Source organism: Plecotus auritus (genome assembly GCF_963455305.1).
Source record: "Plecotus auritus genome assembly, chromosome: 7".
Classification (NCBI taxonomy): Eukaryota; Metazoa; Chordata; class Mammalia; order Chiroptera; family Vespertilionidae; genus Plecotus; species Plecotus auritus.
In genome coordinates, this window is record NC_137774.1 from 158,658,599 (window position 1) to 158,676,628 (window position 18,030).

The window sequence follows — 18,030 nt, forward strand, 5'->3', positions numbered from 1 at the left end:
CATCGTCTGGAGGGCTCTCTCCCACAGAAGCTGTAGCTCCAGGGACTGGAGGAGGCGGCGGAGGCGCCGATGGTGGAGTCGGAAGCCTTTGGCAACCTTCCCCCATCTGTTCTGATTCCCCTGCCACATTCCTCCACTCCCCTTCTGGAGTGGGCTCTAGGCAGTCCCGAATCAGGGACCACAGACTGAAAGTAGAGGCAGGCATTTCCTCTGGACCTTCAGCTATATAATGATCGCGAAGTTGTTTTCCTACCTTCTCCCATGCCTCTATATTTACCTTTTTTTCCTCAGAAAACCATGGGCAGGTTTTACTTACAAGATCCAAAAAATCAAAAAGCTGTTCATACTTCACAGAACAGCCCCTTGCTTGGAGCATAGCCTTAAGCATGGATACACATACATTCTTTCCCTGCGATCCTGAATTTCCCATGTTTTACACCTAGCTAGTACTAAATTGCGCTCCTTACCTTCCTTTTTGCTTTCTGCACATGCTTCACTGGAGCGTCCTTTCACCTGACAATTGCAGTTCCCTCACACTTGGGTCCGCATTGAGTGCCACTTGGGCCGAACTCAGCACCACGTTGGGCACCACTTGTGCCGCGCCAGCACAGCCAAGGGTTCGGCGGGCCTGAGGGAGGGAGGTGAAGAATGAAGAATAAGACAGAACAAGAGAATAAGCTGGGTCTAGGTGGATCTTCTGTGCCTTGCTGAGGCCACAGAACAGATCCAGACTGCAAAGCTGATGCTTTATTTAGAGTCAGGGACAAACAAGGTAATCTACAATGTTCTTGTAAGTTTCACTTGTGTTGGCAGCACTTGCTGCCCCTCCCACAGCCCATTAGCTACCCAGGAAAGATCTAGGGAGCAGTCACAAGATCAAGCTTTATGCTTATAGGACTGTGCCCTCCAAGCTGGGACTTGTTTGTGACTGCCAGCAGGTCAGTCCGAGGCTTAACCCTATAACCGCTCCCTACAAAATAAACCACCCTGTGCATTTCTTAACTCTCTGATGATCACTATTTATCCATGTAAGATAGGTGGGTTTCCTGTTATTGAAGTAAATTACATATTCCTAGACTCATATTCCCTCACTAAGCATTTTCTTAAATATGTGTGAGTTTTCATAATTTACCTGATTTTTTTTCTTTCCTTTGGTTTCTCATTCACATTCCTATTTTTTACTTCATTTTGCTTTTGGAAGAATAAGCAGGATCGGTGCATAAATGTCATATTAAGGAAAATGTTTAAAGCTATTACTTTGCAAGTTCTAAATAATCATTGACCTATGTTAGAAAATACACATGAAATATAAAGTACAACAGTGAAGATAATAATTATATACTTTATTTCTCTATTTAGTCAATCTTGTACATTTCTTGCCCCTTTTTGACAATGATCTATGTATCACTGCATTATGCTATTCATTAATAATAAAACCCATGGTATTTATCCAATTCTACTTTTATTGGACTTTTTATTAACTATCCTCAAAAACATTTTTATGGTCCATAGGGACATAATTCAATGATATTTTTTCCTGAAAACTTGACCCAGCTGGTTGAAAATATGCTTTCCCTAACTAATTAAGCCTGGTCAGTTAGAAGTGTGGTTCCTTTAATTAGCTATCTGAGATAATGACCTCCTTTTCTCATCATTAATTACGAGATATTTCACTACTTGCACGACTTATCAGCTAATTTTTAAGAACCTACCATCTCTGCAAGAATTGACACTTTCCTTCTTGTTTTAGAGATTATAGCTGAAGATACTCACACAATAAAGAACAATAAGTATGATTATTTGAAGGTCAAAGCATATTTTCTCTTAAACTCTATTCTATCAAAAAATCTTATTACTTCCCTAGCAATCTTATCACATAAGGTAACAAATTAAACTTTAAAACAAGATTGATTTCTTTTTGTCATAGACTTAATGATGACATCTTTTTCAAAAAATATACCTTTATTGATTTTTAGAGAGGAAGGGAGAGGGAGATAGAAGCATCAATGATGAGAGAGAATCATTGATTGGCTGCCTCCTGCTCGCCTCTACTGGGGGTTGAGCCTGCAACCTGGGCATGTGCCCTTGACAGGAACTGAACTCTCAGGCTGAGGCTCTATCCACAGAACCAAACCAGCTAGGGCAATGATGACATCTTTATGCAAATTTTTACTGTCTGTTCTTCTAAGGTATGAGTCTAAAATAATGAGTCTATCCCTTAGATAATATTTTCTTTAGTTGGCGCATGAGAAAATTGTTTATCTAAAGGTAAATGTGAAAATAATACCAAGATATTATATTTCCCTACATGGCAATGAGGCCTTGATACACAAACAATTCTCTTTGTACTGATGTTCTTATTAAGATGATATGAGTCACATCTATTAAATTGATTTGATGACCATAACTAGGATGGTAAATACAGGATTGCTTATTTATTTTATTACCAAATGTTGAAATAAATATAAATATGTGGACAAATTAATCGGAATAATATTCAGAAATTATACAGATTCCACTTATAACTTCAACATATTCTTTCAATACAAGTGACACATTGTAACCTCATTTTGAAAGAAAATTAATAAAATGTAATTTAAATTGGGCATTTTATGCTGTTTTAGAAATGACCATTCTTAAAAGTACAAAGAAAAGTACCATTGTACTTCCTCTATGCTTTCTAGAAAAAGTCCTATAGAAAGTCCTATAATTTCATTATAAAATCAACTTCTTTTTAGTTTGCTGAAATCTGAGTTCTCTCAATTAAAATTAGATTATTTTGAATTTGTACAAACATTGTCTTCCAAGTTTTAAAATATTCCTGCATGTTAATCCAGGTTTAGTTTTTCTTTTTTTTATTGTTTAAAGTATTACATATAGTAGTACATATATCTCCTTTTTCCCCCCCATTGAGCCCCATTGACCTTCCCCCGGCCTCCCCTACCCCCTGTCACATGCCCTCATCCCCCCCACCCCCGTGTCTTGTGTCTATTGGTGTGCTTATATGCATGCATACAAGTCCTTTGGTTGATCTATTCCCCCCCCCCTCTTCTCAACACTCCCCAGCCTTCCTGCTGTAATTTGACAGTCTGTTCAGTGCTTTACTGCCTCTGTATCTATCTTTTTGTTCATCAGGTTATAATGTTCTTTATTTTCCATAAATGAGTGAGATCATGTGGTATTTTTCTTTCATTGCCTGGCTTATTTCACTTAACATAATGCTCTCCAGATCCATCCATGCTGCTGCAAATGGTAAGAATTCCTTCTTTTTTATAGCAACGTAGTATTCCATTGTGTAGATGTACCATAGTTTTCTAATCCACTCATCTGCTGATGGACATTTAGGCTGCTTCCAAATCTTAGCTATGGTGAATTGTGCTGCTATGAACATAGGGGTGCATATATCCTTTCTGATGGTGTTTCTAGTTTCCTGGGATATATTCCTAGAAGTGGGATCACGGGGTCAAATGGGAGTTCCATTTTTAAATTTTTGAGGAAACTCCATACTGTTCTCCACAGTGGCTGCACCAGTTTGCATTCCCACCAGCAGTGCACGAGGGTTCCTTTTTCTCCGCATCCTTACCAGCACTTGTCATTTGTTGATTTGTTGATGATTGCCATTCTGACAGGTGTGAGATGGTACCACATTGTTGTTTTGATTTGCATCTATCAGATAATTGGTGACTTTGAGCATGTTTTCATATGTCTCTTGGCCTTCCTTCTGTCTTCTTTTGAAAAGATTCTATTTAGGTCCATTGCCCATTTTTTTATTGGATCATTTATCTTCCTTTTATTAAGTTGTGTAAGTTCCCTGTAGATGTTGGAGATTAAACCTTTATCAGTGATAACATTTGCAAATATGTTGTTTTGTTGATGGTTTCTTTTGCTGTACAAAAGCTTTTTTTTATAATTTGTAAGGCCCTGTATAAAATAAAATAATAAAATAAAATAATAAAATAAAATAAAATAAAATGATGCTCCTTCAAAAAGTTGAAAACACCAGGAAAAAGTAATATACTAAAATGTATACTTAAAAATAATGGTTTCACAATTATGTATACTTCTTTAATTTGGTTTTATACTAATAGTGTAGACAGCATGAATCTTATCCCTTGCAATAAGTCTGCAGAAATGGATTATGTATTAAAACTTCAATTTCATATGCCATTTTAAACACTGAGGCACTTTAAAATTAGCGAAATTAGAGCCCCATGACTTTTCTTTGGATTTCTGCAGGAGTTCCAGAGAATAAATGATTTTGAGATAGAGGAACAATCTGTGTCTCCATGGTATTATTTTTACCCTCAGACATCCCTCTTCTGGACTGATGTTTGCTGATTTGTCCATGCAAGACACTGCTGATTTCCTCCTCCTCTCTCCATCTCTTCTTTAAACTTGTATCCTATCTTTGTCACCTCCAGGTGCAATGAAATTATTTGAAAGCTTTGTTCTCTTTGGTCATATCTCAGATGTCTCTGGCCAGGAACACTGTGTAGATATTCTGATTTCCAACCTGATGCAAGAAACTAGAGCATTCCCAAATCTACTTTGCGGCCTGGAGAACACACACTCTCCGTTCAGATCCCCCCCTCACCTAGGTTCTGTCTCAGGAACCCACCTATGCCAAAGACTCCAGCCTCTTCTCAATGTTATTTACTTGTATCTGGTAAACTTGCGCATAAAATAATTTGCATAACCATGACTCACTGACATCTCTTATTTTAAGTCAAAACTTTGAATTATAAAAGTCAAAAGCTGAGAACTGACTATTTCTATGGACTTTGATATGTTACCCCTCATTACCTCTTTTCCTAGGGCTATGAATGTGACAAAGAGTATGTATATGCTCTAGGGATAAACATGCATAGAATAAAAAGAACAGGGTCTGAGGAGAAAACAGTTACTGTATACAAATAGTTTTATGTGCAATAATTGCTTTAGAGGATAGCTCTCTGAAACAAACAAAAAAAAAACATGAAAAACTTTCTTTTCATTTATTTTTTAAAATAATCAGATAGAAGTGAGAAAAATGCAGACAGTACAAATGAACAACTTCTTTTGTTTGTATGAAGAAAACATTTATTATTTTACTAAATTTAAAAAGGAAATATGGTATTTCATTATGTAAAACAGACTGAGCAACATAACAGGCATTAATAAAATCATTTTTCTAAAGACACAAATTTCAATCACTTGAGTTATGCTTTTTCAAAATCATATTTATTATATGATTATTCAACATAGTGCAGCATTTCCAATATAAAAACTACCGAAAACATCCTTACAATACACACATATACAACATTCACCTTTAAGTAAGTTTGAATGTCCACAGTGCCCTAACCTTTAGGTAAGTGTCTCTAAGTAGGAGTTTCTTTGGACACTTCACAATGTGACTGATCTCTGGCTCACTCTCCTGAGTGGCTTCTCTGGGTATCTCTGTGGATTAGATCAAGGAAGAACCTCTAGCAGAGAGTCATCCTTCAAGCATTAAGAGGGTGGAAGGGCATCAGAAAACTCAGCAGCAGATCATTGTGCCTTGCAATTATTTTCAACTGCTTCCAGTTCATCCTCTTTTACATCCTCCCAACACCATCTATTTTCCAAAATACAGACTGTATCTTTAAATCTAATTTATCCATTATACCCCTAAAAGTTGTTAGGATGGGCCTTTATTTTCATGTTTTGTTTTTTTTTTTTGTACATTGAATATAAAATTTAATTGGTTTCTTTGTTGGTATTCTTGTTTGTTTGTTTGTGTTAAGCCTGTGGACTGAAGGACCCCAGGTCCGATTCTAATCAAGGGCAGGTCCCTAGGTTGTAGGCTCCTCCCTGGCCAGGGCCCTGATGGGGCACATGCAGGAGGCAACCAATTGATGTGTTTCTCTCACATTGATATTTGTCTCTGTCTTTCCCTCTCTCCCACCCTCTCTAAAAATCAATGGAAAAGTATCCTTGGGTGAGGATTAAAAAAAAAATACTCAGTCTCTTACTACAGATATCATGTTTTAACTTTTTTTAAAAAATATATTTTATTGATTTTTACAGAGAGGACGAGAGAGGGATAGAGAGTTAGAAACATTGATGAGAGAGAGACATCGATCAGCTGCCTCCTGCACGCCCCCCACTGGGGATGTGCTCGCAACCCAGGTACATGCCCTTGACCTGAATCGAACCTGGGACCCTTCAGTCCGCAGGCCGACGCTCTATCCACTGAGCCAAACCGGTTATGGCTAACTTCTTTCATATTCTTAATAACAGTATTGCTTCCCTAACAGTCTTTTAAGGTTTTACTTACTCATGGATTTTTTTTTTGTTTTGTTTTTTGTTTTTTTTTGGTGTCAAACCTGGGCATGCATTTTCTCAATCCACATTATCCATCAGTCAGAAAGATAGATCTTTGTCAACCATTATGAAGTCTGATTATTAATTTAACCTCAAGGGTATTTTCATATAGTGACATAATGATCACTATAAAATTCTAGATAGTTTATCTTGAACTAATTGAATACCTGAATTTATTAGTAACTTTAAGAAGATATTGCCTTAAACACTTTTGATTTAGCAGAAGTAATAGCTTTGTGTGATTAAGAATGATAGCTTTCCTATAGATTACAAAATGATTTATAAAAAAAATAAAAGGTTTAAGCAAGTCATCATGCCTTCCGTTATTAGGCACAAATTATTCAAAAACTGTCATTTGCCCTGTTTATCAGGTTAAAAATGAAATAGAAAGTAAAAAGTGAATAAGTACAAAAAGTACTATAGATAACTAAATTAATAGATTCTGCAAAAAATGGTTATCTCATCTGCTTTGTATATATCTTATTAAACACTATTTCAATATTAAAAGTGTAATGTGCAATAAAAATGTTTTTTATTTGCCAGTTTTTCTTAAAACTTTATTTTTCTTTGTCCCAGATTACTGCCCCTAAGGAAAAGGTAATTTAAAATGTTGGAATATTTGTAAATTTTTCTAGTATGTACAAGGTAACAACAAAGGAAATAGAAACAGGCCATAAGACAATATTTATTCTCTGTATCTTCTGAAAATAACTCTTTGCTGGTTTCAGTCCTTCAATTGGGGCAACTATATTAAATATAAAATATGATTAGTTACTGAAAAAGACTGATAATATGAGATAGAAGATAAAACTATCTAAGCAGGTAGTATATTTATGGACCTATTTGCATCATATTTTCTAGGTTTTAGTGTGCTTTCTCATGAAACTAGAGACCCTGTGTGGCATAAAAGAGTCAAACAGTAATTAACATTGTTGCAAAAACCTGATTAATAACTGTAGACATAAACTAAACAATTCTCCAAACTTTCTTCCTATGTTAAATCAACTGGACTATCTTTTACTCTTTCAGAATTTGCTTCAACATTTTCTGACTTTAATTATGATCTCTATGTCTTCATTTTCCATCTATAAGCAGGTATTTCTGTATATATTTATAAGTATTGTTTTTAGAACACTGTTTCACTACTCATAGTCGCTTTATGAAAAAGAAAACAGGATGAAGAATGATCTGAAGTTTGTTTTTATTTTATTTTTTATAACTTGTTCTGTTTGAAATAATTTTAGATTTACAAATATTTTCAATAAAAAAAGAACCAATCTATTAAGGTTAGCATGTGTTTTTTTAAATATATTTTTATGGATTTCAGAGAGGAAGGGTGAGGGAGAGAGAGATTGAAACATCAATGATGAGAGAGAATCTTTTATCAGCTGCCTCACTGGGGATTGATTCTGGAATCCGGGCATGTGCCCTGACCGGGAATGGAACAGTGACCTCTTGGTTCACAGATCAACACTCAACCACTGAACCTCGCCTGCAGGGCACACCATGTGATTTTTATTTTTCATTGTGTTAATGTAGTGTATCACATAAATTGATTTGTATATAATGCAAACTGATGTTTCAACAAACATTCTTGCATGCCAGGGATAGAATCCACTTGACCATGGTATTTGATCCTTTCAATGTGCTGTTCAGTTTGGTTTGCTAATATTTTGTTGGGTATTTTGCATTTATCTTTATCAGATATATTGGCCTATAACTTTCCTTTCTTCTTGTATTTTTGTTTTAGGATCAGGGTGATGCTGAACTCATAAAATGAGTTTGTAAGTGTTCTCTCCACTTCAATTTTCTGGATGAGTTTGAAGAAGAATTGGCACCATTATTATTATTTTTAAAGGAAATCCTGCTGTTTGTAACAACATGGGTGAACCTGGATGACATTATGCTAAGCTGGTCACAAAAAGACAGCTACTTCATGATTCCACTTCTATTAGGTATCTAAAATAATCAAACTTAGAGAAGCAGAGAATACAACTATGGTTGTCAGGCACAGGAAGGTGGTAGACATGGGGAGTTATTGTTCAATGGGTATAAATTTTCAATTATGCTAGATGAAAATTTTCTATGCTGTCTAACATAGTGCTTAGAGTTAAGATGGCATTATGCACTCAAAGTTTAAGTGGGTAGATCACATGGTAAGCATTTTTACCACAATCAAAACAAAGTGAAAACAGAATCAATGGAATTCAAGGCAACTTTGGATGTGCTGGATATTTCTATTACCTTGATTCTGGTGATGATCTCATGGGTGTTTGCATACGTCCAAACCCATCAAGTTGTACACCTTACATATGTATATTTTTTTGTATATTAATCATACCTTAATAAAGCTCTTAAAATAATTATCTAAGAAAGTTTTATTTATAATATTTTAATAACTAATATGTAAGTAAAAAACTTGATGTAGTCCAGACTACTGATAGATTATAATGTATTAAATACAGTTTTATTTTACTTCTTTATAAACATATGTTGTTTTTGAGAAAATGGAAATTTTAATTATTATCACCAGCCCCCAATTATATTTGACTTTCACATCCTAAAAACAATTAGACTTTGCTTCAGGAGAAATATATCTCTACTTCTCATAAGTGTGGGGTTAATTCTCTTTTAACAATAGTAAAATGACTGTTTAATTTCCCTGAGCTTTATCAATTTCAATAAAAATATTGTCATTCATGCTTGCTCTTTCTTTTAAAATAATTCAAAATTGACTGAGCATTTTGGTAATCTATTTATTATATTGGACAATAAAGCATATGGGTTAACATTTTAAAATGTCAAACACTTTTGCTTAATTGAACAGGTTTCTTACAAGATGTTAGTATGCAATATCAATAAATGGAAAATACAATTTTGACTTTCCAAATGGTCAAATTAACATTTAAAATAAATATAAACATATTGAGACGTGACTTATTTTTTGGAAACATTACATTACTTATCAATTCTTAGAGATTAAATAATGATATTGAAAGGACAAAATGAAAATAAAACAGATTACTCATTTTGTACCTCAACATTGAAATATCAATTTTTAAATTACTTTTCAACATACAATCATATTCTTTAGATGCTATAAAAGAGTGTTCAATAAACATGTCATTTAAAAATACTTACTGATTTGTTAACAGTTATATGACAATACTAACTTTCTCAATTTACAACTCATTCATTATTATTGCCATGTTTTAGATATAGAAACCAATACACACAAAATTTAAATAAATCACCCAACACTTTATTTCATTACCCAATCCAAGTAATTTTTCCTCATTGTTTCTATTCTTAATTCTGCTAAAAAGAGTCAGTTCATCCTTTGAGTATTTCTTATTTTTACTAATATATAACAAATGGATTTTAAGTATATAATAGCTCACCATGTTGCCTTCCCAGAATCTCTCCTTGTAATCGGGGGGGGGGGGGGGGGGGCGCAGTGAGGGGCAGGGGACTTATAGAGCACCTGAATTAATCTGAAAAATAATCATATTAATTTCAAATCCTAGAATACATATACTTATGTGAACAGAGGGTTAAGTTTCTTATATGGGAATAGATGGTTAAATTTTTCTGAGTTTCATTTCTTAGGCCAGTGCATCTGCATACTCCCTTGGATCCCAGGCAAAGTGACTGAGGAGGTGACTCAGCTGTGGACAATGTACAATGTACCGAGCAAGCAAGCAGAACCGTTAAGCATGGTCACGCCATCCCCACCAGGAGTCAAGCCATCATCTCATCGCCTAATGACCAAGAACAATAGCTTAATTCTGCGGATCTCCAGGGGCTGCATGTAGCAGCATTTCATTCTCAGCCTCACCTTAGTCCATTCCCCTTTATAATTCTGTCCCCTGCACCTTGTTGGAAGCCAGGATTTTGGATGCTTGTAAGCTCCCTGTCTTCTTGGTTGGCTGGTCTTCTCAGTAAATGCCTTATATGATTTAACCCTGCCTTCATTGTGACAGGCAGCCCGAGGCCACCAGGGTTTTCCCGGTAACTCTTGCTTTCCAAAAATGTCCTGGTGCAGAGATGAGAAAAAAATAAAATGAGTTTGTATTCATTCTGTTTGTACCAACATCTTGTTTAATGCCAAAGCCAACTCAAATTTTAACCACATAAATATCTAAATTTCTTTTGTTTTTAACACAATTATAACTGAATATTCTGCTATTTATAGCAAACACTTGCTGAGTGAGACATTATTAAGACTAAGAACAAAGTCACTTGACTTCTTTGAATTAGACCACTAAATAGTCTTCAGAGGTTCTATCTTAAAACTGGTTAGGAAAAGGTTGGGGGTAAGGAAGGACATCTTTTAAGATTCATAGTACTTCCTCTAACCTCAGGAACACTTAAAATTTTAATCTTTGGTGCAATTAATGCCTTCCCCACCTATATTCACCTTGATACACTAATTTATGGAGAGCCTAAGATTAGTGTATGGTGTTTAAGATAAATCTGAGTCTTGCTATGCATGCTGTGTATGGAACCCAGTGCCCACACCATCTTGTGGAGATTGGTTATTCAGTCATCTGATATAGACAAGTATAAGTTATTGAAAGTCATTTGAAATTGATTAAATACAGTTGCACCAGGCAATAGAAGGCATGAAGTTAGAAGAAACCGCCACAGCTAATGTCATATACATCCCAGTTTAGAGACCCATGTCTTCACCGGACTGTCCTTATGCACACTCTATTCCCATTTCTGTACTCTTTAGCTAAGCAAACTTGGTGTTCAGTAAATCCCATTTTATCTCATGAGTTTCATCTTGAATTGAAGTCCAAGACCTTGGCTGTTGGTTAAGCAGAGTTGGCAAAACATCTACTCATTATATTCTGGCTGTACCCTTTAGTGCTTTCATGGTGCTCTCAATGGAATGCTCTGACTAATCTTTTTAAAGTGTACTACCATGCCACTCCTCAGCTGAGAGCTCTCCAATTGTTTTCTATCTCCATGAAAAACAAAAAGCAACACTTCTGCAATGGCCATAAAGACATTAAACCATCTGACCTCCTTTCTCTCTCTCACCTCTATTCCTATTACTCTGTCTGCCTCCCTCTCTGTGAGTCACAGGGGCCTCAGCACTGTTTTTATATTACATCACACTCATTTCTGCCTTAGTGCCCTTGCTGGTGTTTATCATTTTGCTTGGAATGCCCTTGATACAGAGACACATAGTTTTTTTCTTCATATCTTTCAAATACCTGTGTGAAAATTACCTTTCAGTGAGTATATCCCTAGCTTTCTCATTAAAAGTTGAACCACCTCCCTTAGTACTTCCTTTACTTTTATTTTATCCTCCATGACATTTTCTAATTTAACTTACTATATACATTATTATTTTACTAGAGGCCCGGTGCATGGAATTCGTGCATGGGAGGGGAGTTCCTCAGCCCGACCTGCACCCTCTCCAATCCGGGAGCCCTCAGGGGTTGTCCTACTGGTGGCTTAGGCTCAAGTGGGCCTAAGTCACAGTCTGGCCTCCCTCTGCAGGAGGTGACCAGGATGATCAGGGGAAGGCGCTGCCCCCATCACCCCGTTGTTGATGCCACTGCCGGCCGCCGCAGCCACCAAGGTGTTTTTATCAACCTGGACTCCAGTCCCTTCACCATGAAAAAATGACAACTTTCTTTAAGCATTTTCAAGATGTGTCTTTCATAGGATATGAAATTTCTTTTCCTTCCTTCCTTTCTTTCTTTCTTTCTTTCTTTCTTTCTTTCTTTCTTTCTTTCTTTCTTTCTTTCTTTCTTTCTTTCTTATCCTTACCTCAGGATATGTTTCCATTGATTTTTAGAGAGCGTGGAAGAGAGAGGGAAAGACAGAGAGAAATATCAGTGTGAGAGGGACACTTCGATTGGTTGCCTCCTGCATGATCCCTGACCTGGGCCCCAGTAAATCCCATTAAAACCTAGGTACATGCTCTTGACAAAGAATTGAACCCAGACCCTGCAGTCGGCAGGTCGAGGCTCTATCCACTGAGCCAAACTGCCTAGGGCAGGATATGACATTTCTTAGCCCCTTCAGCAGCGGACCTTCGTTTTTTCCTCTAGGAGTGTGGTGGAAAAACCCTCGATCACCTTCTTGGATTCTTATTACCCAAGTTACCAAGAACACTGTGAGTGGCGTAAAGGGAGCTTAGCCAATGAGCGGTCAGAAAAGGTGTTTCCTCTGCAGCTCACGTGCAGAGGTGGGACTGCTGGTGCATGGCGGCTGGCAGGCCCTGCTGTGTGTCTGTGGCCCCAGCTCCTGGCATCCAGGCCCTGCTCTCTGCACCTGCCTCACCCCACTTACCAGGCTACCAGCCTTGCTGTGATAGGACCCTGTGGGCCGCGGGGGCGGGACCCAGAGGTGCTCCATGCACTTCCTGGTGACTGGTAGTCTATCTGGTCATGAGGGCCCTAGGCTATTATTATTACAGATTACCTTTTTCTCTTGCTAATAAGTAACCTCCAAATGGGCACATATTGTGGAAATACCCACTGTTTCTTAAAAAAATAATGGCTAGCAACAGATACTGATAAATAAATAGTATATCAAAATCACCTTTTATGTGTAAAATATTTCAGCTACCTTCTGGAGTCACTGAGACTTTAATTACAATTTATCACAGTTATATATAAGAAAAATGTATGCCATATATAAAACCACTGATTTTATTTATAGCAATAAACAATTCATGGCCTATAAAGAGTTATGTTATTAACAACTTACATGCAAGTGAATATTTTACAGTGAATAAATAGCTCCACATTATTTAACTCTATTAAAAAATAACTCTGGAGTTAGGAAGAAAACATGCTAATATCACAATTTTAAATATTAAAGAATATTGTGTTTAGAAAGGCTAAGTTCAAGCCAGAAACCAATTTACCTTTTCCTCTCTAAATTACATTTCAATGCTTATAAACAAAGCAGTATTATTTTCACCTGCATTGTGCTGTTTTTCAATTCTGTTTTTCCATTTTTTCTGATTTTTCTACCACAATGTCTCTCCCACCTATATTCACCTTAATTAATATTTATATTTCTGTAGATAAATAGAATTGTCCTTAAAGGACATTTCTCCAATCTCACAGATAAAACAGAAATGCCCTCTTTTATGCTTCCATGACCGCTTATGAAGGCTTTTCACTATATAAGGCAAAAATCTGTTCAAGTATCAGCCACCTCTGAAACATAGTATGTACGGCTAAGACAAGGACTGTCTATCAGATGTTTTTTAACCATAACACTTAGCATTAAATACCCAACCACAAGCACCTCCAAAGCAATTATGGGAGTGACTTTTTTGCTCCTTTTCCCACTGTTACATTTGCAAAAATAAACAATAACAGCAAATGGCTATGAAATTTATTTGTCCACAATACCAAAGGGGAAAATATTCTGCTTTACTAAATGTTGCTTAAAAGTTGAAATTGTAATCATAGTTCTACTAGGAGGGTACCATATTCAAATAGAGACAAATAAAATGAGAAAGCAAAATATCTAAGATGAGAACAATGACTAGAGAAAGAATGTGAAAATAAGTTGAAGAAAAATGTTAAATGTTTAAAAGTATGCTTGAAAATAATTTAAAGCAAAGATTGAACTAGTCATATTGAATTTTGATGACATTCATACATAACAAGCAGTTGAATAAAAAAAGAATCTCATAAAGGTACACACAGCATTTCCTTATATTTTCATGTGGGAATACTATATAGATATTTTTTTTTCATTTCTTTTTTATGCTTGTCAAATTATAAGGATAAAGTAGATGGGACAAATAACAAGAAATATATGTTAATGCTAACAGACAGTAAGAACTCACCATGCAATTCTTAGATTGCATAACTTACTGTTTGAAGATATAACTACACAGAGGACTTATTAGTTCTATACTAAAATTTGTTTTATGCGTTGAAGCGTAAGTCCTCAAAATAAGGCTGTGTATGTAAATAGATAGATAAATAAATATGATAATATATGTAATTCATATGGATACATATTAAATTAAATGGTGGATGTGAGAGGATATGGAAAATACGTCCATATAAACATGACTGAACTATTGATAACATACTCTCAATTTATTCTAAAGGAAATTAGAAAAACAGATTTTATTTAGAACATTTTCAATAAACTAATTTATGCTTATACTCTACCTTATCCTTAATTCACACTCTTTCATTTGCATATGCTTTACATCTTATTTGATATGTATAAATTGCATCATATATGCATAGTGGCCATCCACAATGAATAATGCTGCATCAAGGAAAGCTAAAACCAAACAGAGATATAAAGAATAGTGCTTATAATATGCTCTTTCTTTTATATCTAAACCATCTGTGTCTTACATGCCTTTATCATTTACTCAGGCATGCCAAGCACATTTTCAAACAGGGCTTGCTATGTTGACTTAGTAATTTATTCAACAGTATTTATCATACATCAGACACTGGTGCTAAGCACTAGGGATACTGCACTGAACTAGAAAGATGTAGTCTCTGTCATCAAAGTGCTTGTTTTCCAGACATATCAAGCAAGAAGATACATAATGTATGCTGATGTCCAATTTTCACCAAAGCTCCCACTGGATATCCTTAGCTGGCATGCTATCCTGAAAGCAGACTTGAAATGATGTGGGACAACAGTGACAGCTCAGATATGGCTCCAATTCACAAATTCATTGCACAATATGGAGCTATCATTGCTGCCACAGGCTTTATATGAAACACCAGAAGTCATTTTCTGAGGGGCTCAATGCTCTCTGCATGATGTGGTCCTAAATAATTAACATGCCCTCTAACTAAAACATCTTGATCTTTTGCCATAAAAAATTAGATGCTTTTGGCAGGGTATGGTACCTACAATGCACTTTATAATTTTTTTAGTTTATGGCTAACTTCCAGATTGCTTGACAAGACAAATACTTTTAAGTGAATCCATTTAAGATGTACAATATTATAATTTGATATCTATATACTCTATTGCATGCTCACCACCAAAAATCTAGTTTCCTTCCATTACCATATATTTCATCCCCTTTATTCAATACCCAATTTGCCCTTTCCTCATTCCCCTTCTCCTCTAGTAACCACCATTCTGTTGTCTGAGAAGACATGGTTTAAACTTTCACTTTAGTGTCTATAGTAGCAAGGAAAGGCAGAGTATTAAGATTACCACCTTCAAAGCTTTGTCTTGCAAAGTACTTTTTTTAATATATTTTTATTGGTTTCAGAGAGAGGAAGGGAGAGGTGAAGAGAGAGAGATAGAAACATCAGTGATGAGAGAGACTCACTGATCAGCTGCCTCCTGCTCATCCCCTACTGGGGATCGAACCTGCAACCAGGCATGTGTCCTTGACCGGAATGGAACCCAGGACCCTTCAGTTCGCAGGCCGATACTCTATCCACTGATCCAAACCAGCTAGGGCCAAAGTATTTTTTATTATTTAGTAAAGGTTCTATAGCTGATTTTTCTCATGACTAGCACTGAATTGTAAATCCTTAGCCTAAGGCAGTGGTCGGCAAATTCATTAGTCAACAGAGCCAAATATCAACAGTACAAAGATTGAAATTTCTTTTGAGAGCTGAAAACCGACTTCTGTGCATGGGCCACGAAGTTTCAATCGCACTGTATGTGCGCACCCACACGTGGTATTTTGTGGAAGAGCCACACTCAAGGGGCCAAAGAGCCGCATGTGGCTCGCAAGCCGCAGTTTGCCGACCACTGGCCTAAGGACTATAAAAGTAGAGTGGGATTATTATTACTGGCTTCAGCTAATCATGATTCATTACCTGGGTCTCTGGTAGGGCTTTATCTTCTCTTAGATATATACATCTCTTGTCATTCCTGAATAAAATATAATTTTGTTGCTTGGTATTAAAGAGAGGGCAAGTGAGGTTAATATATATTGAATAGTATCCTTGACAAACTAAAATATAGAGCAACTTTTAAAACTTTGTGGATTTTACCTCCAGGTTTACAAAAAGTAGGAGTGAGTAAACTGAAACACACAGACACACACTCTCACAAGCACACACACATACATATAAACCCTTCAGGACTAGTACTTAGGATATGATATAATTAAGTGTATGAAAACATTTATGCCCAAAGATATATGCACTCCTATGTCCATTGCAGCATTATTCATGATGGCCAAGACATCAAATTATTGAAATGTTTCTCAATAAATGATTTGACAAAGAAGAGGTGATACATATATACAATGGAATACTATTCAGTCATAAGAAAAGATGAAATACTGTCATTTGGGGCAACATAGATGGATCTTGAGAAATTATGCTAAGCAAAATAAGGCAGACAGAAAAAGTCAAGAACCATATGATTTCACTTACTTATGGGATATGAAACTGAAAGCAACAAATGACCAAACAGACAAACAAAGGGAAACTCATAGACAGACAGCAGTTTGGTGGTTACACGAAGGAAGGGGGTAGGAAGCAGAAGGGGGTAAGGAGGTGAAACATATGGTGATGGAAGATGATTTGACTTGGGATGGTGGGAACGCAATACAATATACAGATGATATATCCTACAATTGTACACTTGAAACCTATATAACTACTAGAGGCCCGGTGCACAAAATTCATGCATGGGGGGGTTGTCCCTCAGCCCAGCCTGCACGGTCTCCAATCTGGGACCCCTAGAGGGATGTCTGACTGCCCGTTTAGGCCCGATCCCACCTGTCAGTCTGCTCCATGTGTCCACATATCAGTGAGATCATATGGTATTTGACTTTCTCTGACTGACTTATTTCACTTAGCATAATACTCTCCAGGTCTATCCATGCTGTCACAAAGTTTAAGAGGTCCTTGGTTTTTACAACCAAATAGTATTCTATTGTGTAAATGTACCAAAGCTTGTTTTCTTAAAATAAGGAATTTCCAAAGGTTTGGAAGAACAATAAAAGGTAATATTTAAGCCACTTCATGTTTAGCCTGAATATTCAGTAGGCACTCAAGTAAGGGGATGGGATCACAGGAGAGCAGAGCTAGAACCCAGATTGAAGCCAGACTGATGGCCATCATAATATGAAGTTTTTCAACTACATAAACATAAAATCTCCTTATTGTTTATCATTTTAAATTGTACTGTACTTTTTTATTACATGCAGTTATAAATATCTTACTTGATTGGATATACAGAAGATTCCATGCAGTATACTCCGTGGTAACTCTTCAAACTTAGTCTTAGCTATCTAATTTACTGTATAATACATGATGCAGAGCTCAAAAGTTCCTCACACACAGTTTATCTAAGCCACTCTAATTCCAAGCCTGCTCCTCCTTTTTTATCCCCACCATGATTGCACATGCCACATGAATCCACTTAAAAAATGGAGCCAGAAATCCAAAAGTCATTCCTGACACTTTTGTTTTTGTTACCTACTAGAGGCCCAGTGCACGAAAATTGTGCACGGGGGTTGTGGGGGGAGTCCCTCAGCCTGGCCTGCACCCTCGCGCAATCCAGGACCACTGGCTCCTAACTGCTCACCTGCCTGCCCGCCTGATCTCCCTTAACTGCCTCTGCCTACCTGCCCGATAGTCCCTAACCACTTTGCCTGCCTGCCTGATCTCCCCTAACCGCCTCTGCCAGCCTGCCTGATCTCCCCTAACTGCCTCTGCCTGCCTGCCTGATCTCCCCAAACCCCTC